General features: G+C 46.9%; 1 protein-coding gene across 1 annotated transcript in view; it reads right to left on the bottom strand.

The window, feature by feature from the left end:
* Positions 1-13,689, bottom strand: part of Por (cytochrome p450 oxidoreductase) — a 60,758-nt gene extending 47,069 nt beyond the window's left edge. The window contains exon 1 of the mRNA XM_076923184.1: positions 13,550-13,689. The gene's annotated coding sequence lies outside the window, so the exon portion shown is untranslated. The remainder of the gene's footprint in view (positions 1-13,549) is intronic.
* Positions 13,690-13,981: the final 292 nt, after the last annotated feature.

Genomic DNA, 13,981 nt, shown 5'->3' with positions numbered 1-13,981 from the left:
GAACTGATTCCCTTTGATCATCCTCTGGCATATACATGGCACTTGCACATGCACAAATAAATAAGTAAATGCAATAAAAATAAGTTGTTACGGTTCTGCTATGGCCCAGCCTTGGGGAGGCAGAGGCAGGTGAATCTCTATGTGTTCAGGGCCAGCCTGGTCTACATAGAGCACTCTAGACCTATCAAGGCTACATACATAGTGAGACTCTATCTCAGAAGACGAGCAGAAGAGGAAGAAGAGGAAAGAAGGAGGAAGAGGAAGAAGAAGAGGAAGAGGAAAAGAGAGAAATTCTGCCACAAATTCCTCTTGGACCAGTGAACAAGTTTTGTCAAAGGTCATTCTCCATATTCATTAATTAATACATAATCATTCATTCATATATTATAGCTTTATTGTTTTTTTTTCAAGATCGAGCCTTTTGTAGCTCAAACTGGACTCCATATAGCAATACAGCCGAGACTGGCCTTGAACTCCTTACAGGCATGCTCTATCATTTTCAGCCTTTCCCCATGTTTAAAAACAGGGACTTGCCGGGCAGTGGTGGCGCACGCCTTTAATCCCAGCACTTGGGAGGCAGAGGCAGGCAGATTTCTGACTTCCAGGCCAGCCTGGTCTACAGAGTGAGTTCCAGGACAGCCAGGGCTACACAGAGAAACCCTGTCTCAAAAAACAAAACAAAACAAAAAAACCAGGGACTCACCTGTGAGGTGCCTCAACAAGTAAGGCACTTGCTAAATTGTTCTCTGACTTATACACACACACACACACACACACACACACACACACACTCACTCACACAAGACAGAGTTTCTCTGTGTAGCAGCCCTGGCTAACCTGAAATTTGCTCTGGAGACCAGGCTGGCCTCCAACTCAAACCACCTGCCTTTGCTTCCCTGGGGCTGAGATTAAAAGCTCACTCCACCATGTCTGGCAAGAAAATTTTAAAATAGGCAACCAACAATAAAATGGTGTAATAGTAAAATCCTCCATAAAGAGACTTTTGTGGCCAGGCGGTGGTGGCGCATGCCTTTAATCCCAGCACTTGGGAGGCAGAGGCAGGCGGATTTCTGAGTTCGAGGCCAGCCTGGTCTCCAGAGCAAATTCCAGGTTAGCCAGGGCTACACAGAGAAACCCTGTCTCAAACACCCCCCAAAAAAGAGAGAGACTTTTGTAATGTACGTTACACTTCCTACAGCTGTCTAGGAAGGAACCAGTCTGACACGGACATTAAATCAAACCCAGCAACAGGTTTGGTAAATTCTACAGACCACAGGGTAGGGCTGGCCCAGTCCAACCAGCAGAATGAGCAACAGGGGAGTCTTACAGCAGCCCAGGGGTTGCTTCAGAAGAAATCCATATCTGATAACTCTGTGTCATCCTTTCAACACCCTTTGGAGATTTCCCCATACGTTCAACTGGGTCTCAGACTTCCTACTTCCTTCTTCTGCTTTTAGAGTAGAAATACATTCTCTCTCTCTCTCTCTCTCTCTCTCTCTCTCTCTCTCTCTCTCTCTTTCTCTCTCTCTCTCTCTCTCTCTCTCTCTCTCTCTCTCTCTCTCTCTCTCTCTCTCTGTGTGTGTGTGTGTGTGTGTGTGTGTGTGTGTGTGTGTGTGTTCTTTCTTTCTTTCCTTCTTTTTCACTGCTGGCCACTGAACCCCAGGGCCTCTGAATGCTAGATAAGTATTCTTAAGTATTCTGTCTCCAAGCCACGCCCCCAGCCCCTCCCTGGGGAATTCTAGGAAGGGGCTCTACCACTGAGCCACGCCCCCAGCCCCTCACTGGGGGATTCTAGGCAGGGCCCTACCACTGAGCCACGCCCCCAGCCCCTCACTGGGGGATTCTAGGCAGGGGCTCTACCTCTGAGCCACGCCCTTGGCTGATTTTCACCTGCTTCCAGTATACCTATGTTCACATTTCACCTGAGTAACTCCAGAAGCTTCCAGACTGTATGTGCCTCTAGTTTCTCCTGTGTTCCCCAGCCAATGACATTTCATTTACTGTCCCGGTGATTACCTTGCCTTCTAAAAATACGCTATTAATAGGCTGGGGGTGAAGGGGACCTGTAGAGTGGATACATATCTCATACACACTCAGATACTATACGGACAAAATGACATTTTTAAAAAGATGACAGAAAAGCCAGGCATGGTGGCGAGTAGTTTTAATCCCAGCACTCCTGAGATAGAGGCAGGAGGATTACCAGTTAGTTCAAATCTAGCCTGGTTTATGTACTGAATTTCAAGCTAGACAAGACTATATAGAAAAACCTTGTTTCAGACAGAGGAGGAGGAGGAAAGAAATCCCATAAAATCAAACAATAACTGTGGCGGCTCAGATCTGTAATCTCAGTATTTGGGAGTTACAGGCAGGAGGGTCAAGAGTTCAAGTATAGCCTGAGCTATAAGAGGAATTGGAAGCCACTCTGTATTATCAGACTTTGTCTCAAAAAAAAAAAAAAAGAAGAAGAAGGAGGAGGAGGAGGAGGAGGAGGAGGAGGAGGAGGAGGAGGAGGAGGAGGAGGAGGAGGAGGAGGAGGAGAAGGAGGAACTAAACGGAAGCTGGGCGTTGTTTGGGCCAGTCCAGATTACATAATGAGATCTAATCTAGAAGAAAAATGAATGGGACTGGTGAGATATGGCTTAGCAAGTACAGGAACTTTTTGCTAAGCCTAACAACCTGAGTTTGATCCCCAGGACTCATACAGTAGAAAGAAAGAATCAAATGCCAAAGGTTGTCCTCTGACCTCCACGTTCTTTCCATTGCACCATACAAGTCCCGCCATACCCAAAACAAATGAAACGGATGCAAAAGAAACAAAGACTCAATGTGTGTGAAAAGTAACATAGCACAGTTTCAAGACAACCAACTGGGAAAAAAATATTTGCAACCACAAACAAAGAGTATGCCATAATTAAGAGCATATTAAGAGCGGCCAGGTCCACTTTAATATGTTAAGCAGACACCTCGGCCATTTGTCCCAGTTTTGAAACCTAACACTAACTACGTGAAATTTCCCCACATCACACAGAGAAGACCGAGTGAACTACAAGTTGGTCAAGCTGTGGGCTTTTGCTGCCCTATAAGCAGATGCAGATGTTTAAGGAGACATGGTAGGTAGAGGCCTTCGGGAACAGGTCTGCAGGTTTATTAATGTTAACTCTGTTAGTTAACCATCCAGTTATTTGAGGAACAAAAGGTTAGGGAAGGGAGCTCATTACTGACATGACTTAATTGGCCTACTTTATTGGGGAGCTGGTGAGACTGTCCCCCAGTGAAGGTGCTTGCAGCCAAGCCGATGACCTGAATTTGATCCCCAGGACCTGACAAAGTAGAGAGAACAAACTGACTTTTGTTTGTTTGTTTGTTTGTTTTTTGTTTTTTTTTGAGACAGGGTTTCTCTGTATAGCCTTGGCTGTCCTGGAACTCACTCTGTAGACCAGGCTGGCCTCGAATTCAGAAATCCACCTGCCTCTGCCTCCCAAGTGCTGGGATTAAAGGCGTGCGCCACCACCGCCCGGTACAAACTGACTCTTAACAGGTAGTTTTCTGATTTCCACACCATGACATATGTGTCCTAGCATGTGTCTCCCTACACAAAGACATGACTAAACATAGTTTTAAACTAAATCATATTTTATATTTCTCAATTAAAAAACAAAAGATATGCCTTTGGGAGTGGTCAACTGCCCAGCATTTCCTTATCCTTATCCCCAGATGGGATCAATTCTTACCCCATTTCCTGATTTCTACTGGTTTTTGTTTCCAAGTTAATGAATCAGCTTTTTTTTCCCCTGCAGAAACAACTTTTGACTGGCTATGCCCTAAGCCAGTTTGTCATTTTGTTTAGCATTGATTCTAGAACCTTCCAGCAGCTAGGCAGGTGCATAACCTGACACTGAGTTATATCTCCAGCTCTCTTTTTGGCTGGAATGACAGGTCTGTGTCACCAGGGCTAGCTCAATACCTTTATGTTGTTGTTGTGTATGTGTGTTGAATATTTTTACTTCTGGGGACGGGGGGGGGGGGGGTGGGGGGGAGGGAAGGGTGTGAATTGGTATGAATGTACCACAGCATGAGTGTGGAGATGAGAAGACAATCGCTTCCGTCACATGGACTCCAAGGATTGAACCCCTCAGGTCGTCAGGCTTGGAGGCAAGCACCCTTATCCACCCCATCACCTCACCACCTCCTACGACTGATATTTTAGATGTTGTCTCTTAAGTTGTCAAATCTTTGGGGCTTTTGTTTGCTTGCTTATTTGTTTGAGACAGGGTCTTGCTATATAAGACCCTTGCTATATATAGGCTGGCCTAGAACTCACTATGAAGACCAGAACTGTTTAAGTCTTACTCTTGATTAGTGTCCTTGAAAGCACAGCTCCCCCCCCCCCCACTTCAATATCTTCCTGCTATAATCATTCAATTATCTAACTTAGCTCTTCTGAGTCACGGTGACTGAGGCGGCAGCCTTGGACCTTTAGTTCTTGAGCCGTGAGCAGTTGGTCAGACTCACACTATCTTTTAACATTATGCAATGTAGCCCTTGCCCCTGCCTCTGTCCCCATCTCTACCTTCAGCTTCCACTATCAGGACCTTTGTTTGTGCTCTTAAGCTTCACAGCATCTGTGTTCGAAACAGGTTTTCTGTTCATGGTCTGTAGCTGGAACCTGAAGCTCGAGTCAACAAAAAGTGTTGACATTATGTTCTCACTGGACTTGTGTATACAAGGTCTCCAATCATCCGTGAAATCTACCACTGAGCCACACCCCCAGCTCCTCACTGGGGGATTCTAGGCAGGGGCTCTACCACTGAGCCACACCCCACCCCCTCACTGGGGGATTCTAGGCAGGTGCTCTACCACTGAGCCACGCCCCCAGCTCCTCACTGGGGGATTCTAGGCAGGGGCTCTACTGCTGAGATATAATGTGTTCTACATATTATAGCAAATCTTTCTGAAATATACACTTGACAGAAGAGTTCGGATTCAGAGTAGGAGAGAAGGGTTTCACCCTAAGGTTTCCAGCCTAAGTGTTTCAAGGTCTCTAGTCTGATAGTTATCTCAGACTTCCCATCTAGAAAGTGTCTTAAGTTCTCCAGGTGACAATATCTCATCTAGTAGATATTTCAAGGCCTCTAACTAGTAGGTTGTCACAGTTTATGTTACTTGTCAGCTTGGCAGAACCAAGAATGAGCAGCAAGACAGCCCCCAGGGCATGCCTGCGCAGGACTGTCTTGATTTGGTTAACTAAGATGGGAAGAATTCTGTGCATTGCTGGTGGTGGCTCGGATCCTGGGGCGTATAAATAAGTAGGGGGAAAGAAGCTTGCATTCATCCCTACTCCTGACTGTGGGTGCAAGGTGCCCTAGAACTGTGAACCAGGGCAACCCTTTTCTCTCTTAGATTGTTTTTTTTTTTTTTATCAAAGTATTTTATTACAGTAACAGGGAGAGAAGAAACTGGGACATAGGTATTTCAAGATCCCCAGCTAGGTATATTGTGACCCAGTCTGATTACTAACAGTGGGCTGGCCCAACATAGCCTATCCATTCCCGCTTAGCGCTCCCTGTAGAGCCTGCCTTTCCTCAGTGTCTGATCTGGGATCTGCTCTCTATGGTGCCCACCTCAGCATCCAGCGAGTGTCTGTTCCACTCTTGCTTTGGAGTGACACTATTTCTCATACTGGAACAGCTTCTATGCTCCCAACCAGGGGACCCAGCTCTGATTCACAGGAGCCCTGTGTCTGGCCCCAGATTTCTCTGTATCTTCCACATTCTGGCCTCTTTTCCTTCACAGGCACATAGACGCTTCAGGCATTCCAAGGTCACGGTGCATCTCTAAGGCTATCTTACACAGACCTCTTCCCCAATCAAGAAAATGTCCCCATGTTTGGCTGAGAAGGAGTGACTGGTCCTTGTAAGAGAAGAAAATGAGGGCTCTGGGTGAGCATGATTGTGCTTACGTCCCTCACAGATGCCAAAGGGCTTCAAAAAGTATAAACCAGAAGGCAGAGTAGTCTACCTTAAATGGAAGGAAGATCTCTGTGAGTTCAAAGCCAACCAGGGCTCTATGTGTTTTTGGTTTGGGTTGGGTTTTTTGGTTTGTTTTGTTGGTTTTTTTGTTTTTGTTTGTTTGTTTGTTTTTTTTGTTTTGTTTTTTTTTTTTTTTTTTTTTTTTTTGAGATAGGATTTCTCTGTGTAGCCCTGGCTGTCCTGGTACTCACTCTGTAGACCAGGCTGGCCTCAAACTCAGAGATCCACCTGCCTATGCCTTTGTGTCTGCCTTTAGTACTGGGACTAAAGACATGTACTACCACCTCCTGGCAAGATCTTATTCTAAAAAAAAAAAAAGTACAAACCAGGGCTGGGGAGTTGTTCCCTCAGTAAAATGCTTTGCAAGCATAGGATCTGAGTTAGAGCCCTGGCACCTATGCTGTGGTGATTGATATGAACTTGTAACCCCAGTTATTGGGAAGTAGAGATTCTTGGAGCTTGCTGGCTAACATTAACTTAGCCTCTTGTCAAACATCAGGCTTGTTGTTGGCTGTGAGTGTCCTTTGAGGCAGGCAACCACCATCTTAGGAATTCAGCTGCTCCTCTAGGCAAAGGGATCATTCCCTGCTGGGAATGTTGTCTGTTAGTATTGATATAAACAGTATTGATATAAAGTGATCTTCCAGGCAGGCGTATTTCTGAGTTCGAGGCCAGCCTGGTCTACAGAGTGAGTTCCAGGACAGCCAAGGCTATACAGAGAAACCCTGTCTCGGACAAAAAAAAAAAAAAAAAAAAAAAAAAGTGATCTTCCTGGAGGGGGCGGGGATCACAAGATCCTCACCTGAGTATCTTCCCACTCCGTATACCTGATGTATACTACTCATGCAAGAGCTGGAGGAGGAGGCTACTGTGTATAGACTGGGGAAGACTAAGGAAGAGGACACTCTCTATGTGGTTACGGAGAAGTTTCCATTCCTGCTGGACGAAGACTTTCCAGTGTGGCCTTTGGAGGAGGAATACCCACTCTCCTGTAAATAGTTGGTTCCCCAGACTGATTTTCGGTAGAGTCATGCCTTATTTCCTTAGTTCCTTGTTAGGACTTTAGGGGTACATCTTGTGTATGTCTCCCCCTAGATTGAAGTTTAATGACACCGTGTCTCAGAAAACAAGTTAGCGGTCAAGAACCCTGACAATTCTCCCAGAGGACCATTGTTTGGTCCCCAGCACTCACGTGACCACTCACAAACATTATAGCTCTAGTTCCAAAGGATCCAATGATATCTTCTGGGTTCCACGGGTACTGTGAGCATGGGATATATTTAATACACCTTCAGGCAAAACGCTCAACATAAACGTTTTAAAAGGTGAAAATCTCCTGAGAAAAGATACCTGACATTGATCTCTGGCCTACACACATGCGTGTTTAAGGACAGACTGGTAGAGCTTTTAGCATCTGTGAGATCCAAGCTCAATCCCCTCCAAGAACATAAAAGCCCAAACGGCAGGCACATTCACATCAGCCCTCTAACCCAATGTTTTAGATGCTACCAGTGGGTCCAGCAAGATGACTCCGCAAATTAGGGATGTTTGCCGTGAAGCCCAGTGACGTGTGTTTTATCACAGAATTCACACGATGAGAGGAAAGAACTGACCTCTATTGCAGAGTACGCAGGAGCACCCTAGGAAATAAAAGCGACTATGTAGGTAAGTCCAGTTTCAAATGTTGTCTCTGCTTCCCCAGAATTGGAGATAAATGAGCCTGTAGGGTTACTAAGCCCCATGAGGCTGGGATGACCCCTCAAGGCCAGGCAACAGCAGTCAATGAAGTTCAGAGATCCAGGGCCAAAATCCACTCACAAGCCTAATCAGATGTCTGGCCTTGGCCAGAGCTCTGCTCTGTTTTTCTCCTTGGATGAAAGTCAGCTTTCTTATCAGATGGGATGGGAAGAGAATTCTGCCCACATCCATATATATATATATATTGTATAGTGTTTTGCCAGTGTATATGTCTGTGCACCATGTGCACACCTGGTGCCCAGGGAGTTCAGAAGAAGGCGTCAGATTGATTGCCTGGAACTAGAGTTACATGGAGATGTGAGCTGCAATGGGTGCTGGGAATTGAACTCAGGTCCTCTGCAAGAGTAGGAAGTGCTCTTAACTGCTGAGTCACCTTCTCTAGTCCATCAGGGTGGAAGACAGCTGGAGGGACAGGGCTAGGAATTCCCTTTCTTGACCTCCAGTAACATAAGGGCTTCCCTCATTCTTGCCCTACTTTGACCTCAGAAAATCCTGAACTCCATGAATAATTTCCAGCTTTGTTCTCAGTGTGAGAGGCTACCCTCATGTATACAGGTTTGCATGCATGTGGAGTCAGAGATCACCCTGGACCTTGTTTTTTTTTTTTTTTTTTTTTTAGATAGAGTAGGTCATTGGGACCTGGGGCTCTCATATTTGGCTAGGCTGACTGAGCTCAGAGCTCAGGGGAACCCCTGTTTCCCTAGTGCTAAGATTACAAGCAAACATCAGCACTTTCTGCTTTTTTTATGCAAGTATTGCAAGCACTTTTTTTTGAGATAGACCTTCTCTGTATAGCCTTGGCTGTCCTGGAATTCATTCTGTAGATTAGGCTGGCCTTGAACTCACAAAGATTCCCGTCTCTGCCTCTCTGCCTCTCTCTCTCTCTCTGCCTCCCAAGTGCCCCACCGCCGCCCTGCTTGCTCTTTTTATCAGAGCAACAGAAAAGCAAACAAGAACATACAACAAGCACCTTGCTGGCTGAGCAAGCTCCCTGGCCACTCCTATTCTTTTCCCTAAAGCATCCAATACACACAACCTGCTGAGGTTCTTCCAGGGTCCCCTGGGAAATGAGTCCCTTCCCCATCCCCCTCCTTTCTCTCTGCTCCACTCCTCGGGGCTCCTTCCCACTGTGCTACAGGTCAGCGAGTCCCACCCGCTTTGTTTATCATCTTTAACCTGCAACGTTAGGTGGTAGATTCACAGGAAATGGATAGCATAGATAGGTTTACTTGGTATCACACTTTAAAAATGATCCCATAATCTCTGTTGGGTGTGGGGGGAGGATTAGGTGCTTATGTCTAAAGGTGGCTATTTATTCAGATGTAATTCAACACCCTCAAAGTAAGCTTAAACCAAGCCAAAGGTTTTCATGGTGGACGGCCCATCTGAAAGAAAGCACCCCACTTTGTATGCAAATCTGGGACAAGAAGTCTCCACCTTGGAGTTAGGGCCTTGGAAACCGGGGGATAATTTTGGAGGGAATTATGAGCTCACTCGGTAGCCTCTGCTGATCTTTAACTTTCTTGTGTCTATACATGTGCACACAAGCGCACATGCATGTGTGTGTCTGTGTATGCACATACATGTGGAGGTCCTAGGACAAACTCAAAAGTCTTCCGTCCCTCTCCACTTTAAGATAGAGTCTCTCACTGCCTACTGTTCATTGATTTGGCTAGACTGACTGGCCAGGGAGCCCCAAGGATCCACCTGTGTCTGCCTCCCCAGCTGTGGCTCTGGAGATCAAAACTCAAGTCTTCATGCGTGTGCCATCTCCGCAACTCCTAGCCTTCAGCTTTGTGCGTGTGCACTTCGGAACATGCTATGATGCGCATACGGAGGTCGGGAGACATGTGGGAATCTGTTCTCTCTTTCTGTCTTGTGGGATCCATGGATCACACTTAAATCCTCAGCCTTAGCAGCCAGGACCTTTACCCACTGGGCTGTTTTTCTGGCTTTTTGATCCTCTGAGATGCCTCTGTTCTAGAATGCTGGGGCTAACGCCTCTATACCTTTTCCGGGTGTGGAGGATACTCATGGCTGACAGACCACACTTCGTTTAACTACATCCGTAAGTTCTGAGATCTGGTCTAGCGGAGACACCAGCTCCTGGGGGCCACTAACCAACTCTGCCGTCTACTTTCATTTCTTCAGAGTGCACAAGCTCGGAGGCTTGTGGCTGGGCTAAGAACCGCGGGAGACGCTAACAGCAGAAGCAGAGACAGACTCCTTAGAAGCCCTTTCACAGCAGGTTACAGTTGCCATAGCAACATTCTGCTGTAGCCCGGGAGATCCTGGGACAGAGAATCAATCAGGGGATTGTTTGCTACACTGAGGAGAGAGGGCAGCGTTTCTTGGCCTAACAGCACGTGGACCACAAACGTGAAGGGTGATGCTGGAGGAAAGGCGTGGCTTTCAAGGTCCCTCCCCCCCCCCCCCAGGCCCTGGACAGCCCCCAATTTCCCGTGGAGCCTCCCTTGGCTCCCTACAAACCCAGAGTTGAAACTTGGGTTGCATAACGGATCCAGGAACAAAGAGGGGGTGGGGGAAGAAGGTTGTGCTCAGAGAACCACTACTCAGGAGGTCATCGTTAAAAACTATCCAATCCTTCTCTCACCCGCCTGGGACTGTGTTCTGAAACCCCACCCACCCATCCACCCAGCCCAGAACCCACCTCAGAATCTATCCAATCTCACCCAGTCAGGCTGGTCCTGGAAACAGAATCACCCATAGCTAAAAGCTGTTTGTTCTCTCCTCTGAGTCCTGCCTCTTTTGATTGTTGAACTTTGGACACGATTCTGAGGAATTGGGCTTGTGGTGGAGGGAGGGAGGCTGGGGCTGAAGGTCTAGGGGTGGGGGGATTTCAACACTTTAGGGAGGTTGACTTAGTTCAAGCATTGAGCTTTGTACTAGACCGTCGCAACTGCCTTCTCTTCAGCTGTGCTCAGGTTTGGGACTGTCAGTAATGACTGACACCCAAGGTTGTTCAGATGTGTGTCTACATTCACACATACAATATGTGCACACACACATCCACATACAATGAATGCACATACATCCACATTCAAGGCAAGGACACACATCCACACATAGAATGCATACACACACACATATACTACATGCACACACATCCACGCATACAGTACATATACTTGTATCCACACATACAATACATACACACATATCTACACACAATGCATTCACACATATCCATACATACAATGCATGCACACATATCCACACACACAATGCTTACACACACCACCATCATTTCCATTTCTGCTTTGCATCCAGAGACTGTTAATTAGTGACTGGTGGCACACCCTAAGGATTGGCAGGTGTTTCCTTTGTTCATACTGGTGATTGAACCTGAGGTCTCACACATGTCAGGCAAATGCTCTACCACTGAGCTATTTCCCCAGTCTCCCTACTTTTTTTGTTGTTGTTGTTGTTTGTTTCCTTTTAAAGACAAGGTCTCATTAAGTCATTTAGCCTGGCCTTGAACTCACGAGAGTAGCCCAGACAGACAGACTCAAATTGATGGGCATGCTTGTAGGTTCATATGTGTGTGGAGACCAAAGGTCATCCTTGGGTGTCATTTCTCAGGAGCTGTCAACCTTGTTCATGATATAGTATCTCTGACTGGGACCTGGGACTCATTGGTTAGACTAGGCTAAGTGGGGCTGGCTGGCCTGTCTCAGGCAAACACTGAGATTACAAGTGCACACAACCACTCCTGGGCTCTGGGACTCAAACTCAGCTGTCGAGTTTCCAAGGCAGGCAAGCCCATTGCTCATGGAGCTCTCTGAGCTGGCTCCCTAGTTTACGAGTGGCTTTTGGTTTTTTAAGATAGGTTTTTCTGTGTAGCTCTGGTTGTATTGGAACTCACTCTGTAGACCAGGCTGGCCTGGAACTCACGGAGATCCACCTACCCTCTGCCTCCCTAGCACTGGGATTAGAGGCCTGCACCACCACCACCCTGCTGAGACAGTGGCATTTTTAGGGAGACATGATAATTCAGGTGCAGGTGACTTGTTGATGGCCCTTGGGAACATCTGGGGTCTATTTTCTCCCTGTCTTCCCTTCTCATTCCTAACTGTCCCCCAGGAACCCCAGCGGTATCTACAGACAGCAAATCTCCAGCTGGCCAGCTCATCTAGCAGCTGGCTGGGTCACACTCTGGTGTCCAGGAAGCTAATCTCCAGGGTTCAGTGCAGAGGCAGAGCGAAGAAGCACCCACTGGGGCGTGACAGTCGCACCACTCTGCTTCTCCTTGCCTATAAAACTAGAGGCCAAGCATTCAACAGGAGACCTTCAGAGAGCTGGGCCTGGTAGCACAGGCCTGTCATCCCATACACCTGGCAGGCTAAAGGAGGAGGATGGACATATTCAGGGCATGCCTGGGCTACAGAGTGAATTCAAGGCCAGTATAGGTGATTTAGTGAGACCCTGTCTCAAAATAGTAAGAACAGGGCTGACCAATGACATTTAGTGGTAGAATGCTTCTCTAGCAACCCCCAGTCGGGGCCTAGGGGCGGAGCTTAGTAGTAGAGTGGTGGCATCCAGTCTGTTAGTGAGGGGCTGGGGGCGTGGCTCAGTGGTAGAGCCCTGCCTAGAATCCCCCAGTGAGGGGCTGGGGGCGTGGCTCAGTGGTAGAGCCCCTGCCTAGAATCCTCCAGTGAGGGGCTGGAGGTATAGCTTAGCAAAGCACTTTACATGCCTGAGGTTCAATCCTTAGTAACACACACACACACACACCAAAGCACATATAATAACATTGAGGTTCCTTTTTCTTTTTTTCCCTCTCTCTTCTTTCCTGACCCCTTTGAAAATAAGGTCACTCTGTTGATCATAGTCTCAGGGTGTTGTCCAGCTTGGCCCAGAACTCACATGTAGCCGAGGCTGGCCTTCAACTTGTAGCAGTCCTCCAATCTCAGCTTTCTGAAGGCTAGGAATATAGCCGTGGGCTACCACACCATTGTGAGTGTTTGCCTGGCATGCATGAAGCACTGGGTTTAGGTAGCAGCATCATAAAACCAGGTATGGTGATGCATGCTACTGCCAAGTTCGAGATTACCCTTGACTGCTTAACTTTGTGGCCAGCCTGGACTATATGGGACCCTGGCTTGGAGGGAAGGATGGATGGATGGATAGACAGAGAGGTAGATAGATACATAGATAATACAGATAGAAGATAGATGACAGAGAACAGACACGGGGCATACATAAATGATAGATAATTGATAGACATAACTGACATTATGATTGATAATTGGCTCATTGATAATTGACAATAAAATATTCATCACCAGTCACTGCTTTTGATTTTCAGAATTCTCTGTGTGTGTTCTGAGAGGGTCCACACAGGGCCTCCTGCTGCATGCCATTGATCTACAGCTCCAGCTAAAACATTATTAAAAACATTATTGTACACTTACTTATTGTGTGTGCAGGTGTGCGCATGCATGATACGGCACACATATGGATGTCAGAGACCCACCCACAGGGGTCACTTCTCACCACCGGGTGGGTCCCAGGGATCAACTGAGGTCACCAGGCTGGGATGTAAGTACCATCACCTGATGGGCCACCTTGCCACCTCCCTCCCTTCCTCCACTTTTTGAAACAAGATCTTGCTATTTATATCATGGGATGGCCCTGAATTCCTGATCCTCCTGCCTCAGCCTCTTGAACTGTGCTCAACTGTTTTAAGATTTCCCCAAAGACACCCCTACAATTTAATGTTGGGGATCAATACTCACATTTGGTCTTAGGAAGACTTCTCACCCCTGAGGCAGCTCTCAGGGCCTCCAAGAAACCCTCTGCCTCTAAAGTTAGGTGGCAGTCGGGTCATTGTTCAACAAGGAAAGAAACTTGACCCGTCGGTCCCTCCCATCCAATCAGGAGACAATTACAGGATTATTTTAGTTGTTTTGACACGGTGGACTCAACCAAACAGAAGAAAAAAAAAAAAAAAAAAAAAGAGGAAGAAAAAGCAGGTCTGGCCTTTCTCCCCTGGATCCTGTTTTTCTAAACGATTAGTGCAGAGTCCTAAAAACACCCTCTTCATACCTGACCCAACCAATGTACACCTGCTGAACACATCCTAGGTTTGAAGACAGGGTGTCATTTTACTGAGTTCCTGCTCCCTGTACTGGGAGAATGGAACCTAGGCCCTAGTTCTTGCTAGGCAA

Source organism: Arvicanthis niloticus, chromosome 24, assembly GCF_011762505.2.
Source record: "Arvicanthis niloticus isolate mArvNil1 chromosome 24, mArvNil1.pat.X, whole genome shotgun sequence".
In the NCBI taxonomy this organism is placed as follows: domain Eukaryota; kingdom Metazoa; phylum Chordata; class Mammalia; order Rodentia; family Muridae; genus Arvicanthis; species Arvicanthis niloticus.
This window is presented reverse-complemented; position numbering and strand designations above follow the sequence as displayed.